The sequence below is a fragment of the Leopardus geoffroyi genome, chromosome D1, assembly GCF_018350155.1.
Source record: "Leopardus geoffroyi isolate Oge1 chromosome D1, O.geoffroyi_Oge1_pat1.0, whole genome shotgun sequence".
In the NCBI taxonomy this organism is placed as follows: Eukaryota; Metazoa; Chordata; class Mammalia; order Carnivora; family Felidae; genus Leopardus; species Leopardus geoffroyi.
Window position 1 is genome coordinate 43,070,755 of NC_059329.1, and position 4,843 is coordinate 43,075,597.

General features: G+C 35.3%; 1 long non-coding RNA gene across 1 annotated transcript; it reads left to right on the forward strand.

Annotated features, from left to right (window-relative positions):
- The first annotated feature begins 2,398 nt into the window (after nucleotides 1–2,398).
- Nucleotides 2,399–3,916, forward strand: LOC123601033. Its single transcript, XR_006713944.1, has 2 exons — nucleotides 2,399–3,551; nucleotides 3,808–3,916. It is a non-coding gene; the product is annotated as an uncharacterized LOC123601033 (long non-coding RNA).
- Nucleotides 3,917–4,843: the final 927 nt, after the last annotated feature.

The following is a 4,843-nucleotide window of genomic DNA, read 5'->3' on the forward strand; positions in this document are numbered from 1 at the left end:
TCCCCTCGAGTCTTTTTCCTTTGTTCTTACAAAGAAAAATTTACAAAAGTACCGTTTTTGAAGTATAGGTTAATAGAGGGTTAGGATATCTTACTCCACTACCCTTAGCAAATAACGACTGAAGGTGGTTATGTAATTACTGAATGATTTAGCACTGTTACAAATAAAGACGAAAAATCTGGCAACCAGGCTTTCATGACACATGGTATTAATGAAATACCATGGCCAGAAATTTTTGGCAGTACAGTTGGGACAAAAATAGAGCATATACAACTTGGGGTTGTAAATATTTAATTTTTTTAAAATTATCTTTCATAATTTAGGAACTTGGGTTTATTTGAAGACATGAAATCTTATTTATTAAAGGGAAAGGTTGATACTTGATTTGACTTGAGATAATGATTAATATACCTTTGTTAATGTTTTCTTCTTGAGGCTATTTTTCCCTAAACGATATCTTAATATGTTACATGCAATTGAGCTATTATTCAAAGCAAGTGGATTAGTCACCCAAGAGTTAGTTACAGAGTCCTGACACTGTGTGTGTGTGTGTGTGTGTGTGTGTGTGTGTGTGAGAGAGAGAGAGAGAGAGAGAGGTAGCTTATATAGTCTGGTTACATTAGTGACCATTCTATTTCCTTTCTTATTCGTATGAACATCTGATTTGTTACCCAAATAAAAATCTAAATGATATTTTTATCTTAGACTCATACATAAAGGGACACAGTTATAATTAAGTAGAATATGTTTTACTTTATCTGTCAAAAAATTTTATTGAGTTTATTTGTTTCTCTGGAAATATACTTTATCTTTCTCAGCATTCAAAAAATTACTGTAGCAAAGCAGTCAAAACTAACTTTATTATGCACTTGGTAACTAACAGTTAAACTCAACATGGGAGATAGTACTATTTTTCTTACTTAGCACATTTGGTAGTATAGAGATAGTAAGTTACTAAGAGTTGAGCTTTTATATTTTTTAACTTCCTGAAAATAATTTTAGATTTATAGAAGAATTGCAAAAAAAGTATTTATATAAGTCTTTATACCCTATATTAAGCTTCCCCTTATATTAAAATCTTACGTGACCGTAGAACTTGTACAAAACTAAGAATTAGCCTTGGTACAATGCTATTACTTAAAGTAGAACATTGATTTTGACCGTCTTTTATTTAGTGGAACACTTGAAAGGGTAGTTCTTAAAACCTATCCTAGTTTGTTTCGTGATCATTTTAGCCAGTAATTTATAAACCATTGTAAATATAAGTTGAAATCCTCTTACCATAGAGAAATGTTTATATAGGTCAGCTATGTAATTTCTTGTTGTACCCGTATACTGGCAAAGACTAATGATCAGTTTTATTATAATTTTATCCTAGAGTTGTTTTTTTTTTTTTTTTCCCCTGGAGATTTTAATTCTTATAACTTGGTTTTTTAGACAATTCTTTAACCATCTAAGGGTGAAGAGAATCTTAAAGAGTTCTTGCAAATATTTTAAGATGACTTTGGGTTATTGCTCTCACCCATTGCTTTTAAAAAAGAAGTCAGCCATTCCACAACCCAAAAAGGCATACATGCATACACCCACAGTAAGTTTTTAAAAGCTCATTAAGGAGTGCTGGTATCGTTTAGGGCATTTGGGTATGTACTCTAACTTTCTTTTTAACAGGCATGTATTTTTAAGTTGTCAACATAAACAGAGTTTGGTTCATTTCATAGCAAGTTATTTTGATCTGGCATTTATATTTGGTATTTTTATTCTTTGCCTTTATCATAGTTCTATGGCGTCAGTTCTGAAATGCAAGCTTAGTCTGTTTCTAGGTTTTGTTAATAGGGTTTCCCTTCATTTATTTTCATTGTTGGGTAGATAGGAAGTTGAATTTTTTTTTTTAACCTGTTTCCTTACTGCTTAAGTATTTTACAACTTATGGAGTTGTTGCATGATTTGCCTTTTTTAATGTAGGTGTAGATGCCTGGGGCTCTCTATAGGTGGTATTATCTCTAAAGTACTGAGCTTGCTGTGTTTTTCTTCTGCATAGTTATTTTTCTTTAATTTTTTTTTTTTATTTGACGTTTATTTATTTTTGAGACATAGAGCATGAACGGGGGAGGGTCAGAGAGAGAGGGAGACACAGAATCTGAAACAGGCTCTAGGCTCTGAGCTGTCAGCACAGAGCCCAATGTGGGGCTCGAACTCACGGAGTGTGAGATCATGACCTGAGCCGAAGTCGGTCGCCCAGCCTACTGAGGCACCCAGGCGCCCCTTCTTTAATTTTTTTTAGTGTTTATTTTTGAAAGAGATACAGAGTGCGAGTGGGGGAGGGGTAGAGAGAGGGAGACACAGAATCTGAAGCAGGCTCCAGGCTCCCGAGTTGTCAGCACAGAGCCCGACGAGGGGCTCCAACTCAGGAACCCTGAGATCATGTCCTGAGCCAAAGTCAGACGCTTAACCGACTGAGCCACCCAGTTGCCTTGTTATTTTTGGTTTTTAAGTTTTTACCTAGTTCTCAGTTGTGAAGAATTCTTTCAAGAACAGTTTCTCTAAAGAACATATTTTAATTAAATGCTAATTAATGACTTTTCTTAGTTTTTCAATTTAGTAGACCATTTTTAATGTCCATTAAAGTGAAATAAAACTTCCACCCTTAAATGTGTTTGTTAATTAGAAATTTTGTCAAAATAATTTGATTTCCATTTCTTCTTGACAAAGCAGGTATACTGTCCAAATGATTGAATTGTTAAATTATCTTTAAGACTTTCTTAATTGAAGTAAGAGGACTATGAAGCCTGGAAGACGGGAACATCCCTGAACCTGTAGTACTTTCCTGTCATCCCCCAAAAATGAGACTAGATGAGTATAGTAGTATTAATGTTTTTAAAACACTGTGATCCTTTCCATCAGTTTGCAGTCCATATTTATTCATACTTTATGTGATTAATTTGTTAATATCTGTATCCTCTTATAGACTGAATATAACCTTGAGTATGTTTTGACCAACCATTATGTCTCCATTCCATTTTCTAGTACAGTGCTTGGCATATTGATTGGCTTTTGTAAGTATCAAGAAGCAATGCAGCACTTGTTATGGGCCAGTCACTTAATCCTAATGATAACTCTGTGAGGTAGGTTCTGTTATTATATTGCAGAGGAGGAAAGTGATTTATTGCAGAGGTGAAATAACTTGCCTTAAGTCAAAACTAGTGAGTTAGGGAGAGTAGAGATTTCAAGCTCAAGCAGCCTGGCTTTGTGTTCTGTGCTTGTCTTTTAACTATTCTGTGGGGCTTATGTGTGTCAGTTGTATTAATAGTTTCCATGAAACATTGGCACATAGCATGGAAAATTGGTAACTCTGTGTTTGGTCACCAGAAACAGATGTTTAGTTACGTATGTTGTGTTAGAAGATAAGTTTATGAAATAAAACATGTAGTCCTTATGTCTGAGTGGTTTTAGTTTTAATAATAGCTGGATTAAAAACTTCTGATTTGTGATTTGACAACTGTTAGGTCTCTAGTTTCTCTCAGCAGCCTCCAAAGAATTTTCATAATCCTCAGGTTTTTTTTTTGTTTGTTTGTTTTTTTTTTTAAAGGCTTGTTGTCAACGTTTATTTATTTTTGGGACAGAGAGAGACAGAGCATGAATGGGGGAGGGTCAGAGAGAGGGAGACACAGAATCGGAAACAGGCTCTAGGCTCTGAGCCATAGCCCAGAGCCCGACGCGGGGCTCGAACTCACAGACCGCGAGATCGTGACCTGGCTGAAGTCGGACGCTCAACCGACTGCGCCACCCAGGCGCCCCCATAATCCTCAGTTTCAAAACAAGTTTCCATTGTTATTTTGAAAATGATATGTATCTTGTATGGAGCTTATAGATAGGAATGCATATCTGCGTGTTAGATAAAATGTGTAATGAAACAGCATCAAATTTGTCTTTTGTTTCCCCATTAGTATGAGACTTGCTTAAAGCAATTCTATAATTTAAAGTGTCTGACATAAGATACCTGTATAGGACAGACAGATAAGATTGTAAAGATAGGACAGATAGCAAGGGATCATTTGAAATTTTGACTTTCATCTTCTAGGCTAGGCCAGTGGCTATCAAAGTATCATTTCTAGACCCAGAGGATCACTGTATCTCGGAATCTGTTAGAAATGCAAATTCTTGGTCCTCACCCTCAGACCTACAAAATCAGAAACCTACTAAATGCGAAACTAGTTCCAGAAACTAGTACCAACCATAAAGTTTGTACTAGTAGCGTGGAAGTGTGATCAGGCTTGCCTTTTTTCCCTCTTACCAACTTATAATTTTTTTAAATTATTTTTTGTTTTAGAATAGTTTTGGATTTAGAGAAAAATTGTGAAGCTAGTACAGAGAGTTCCTATGTATTCCACACCCAGTTTTCCCTATAATTAACATCTTACATTAGTATGATAATATTGGTTAGAATTAAGAACCCATATTGGTATGTTCTTATTAACTAAAGTCCATACTTTATTCAGATTTCCTTAATTTTTACCTAATGCCTTTCTCTGTTCCAGGATCCCATCTAGGATACCACATTACATTTAGTCGTCATGTCTTCTTGGGCTTCTCTTGGTTTTGACAGTTTCTCAGTCTTCCTTCAAAACCCTGACAGTTTTGAGGAGAACCTAGTGGTCATGTATTTTGTAGAATAGCCCTCACTTGGGATCTTTCTGGTGATTTTCTTAGGGAACTGAATGTGTACTGAGAAGGAAAACCACAGATGTAAAGTGTCATTCTCATTGGTGATATCAAGGGTACATACTGTCAACATGTCTTAACATTTTGTTTATCTGGCTAAGGTTTTGTGGTTTTTTAACTGTAA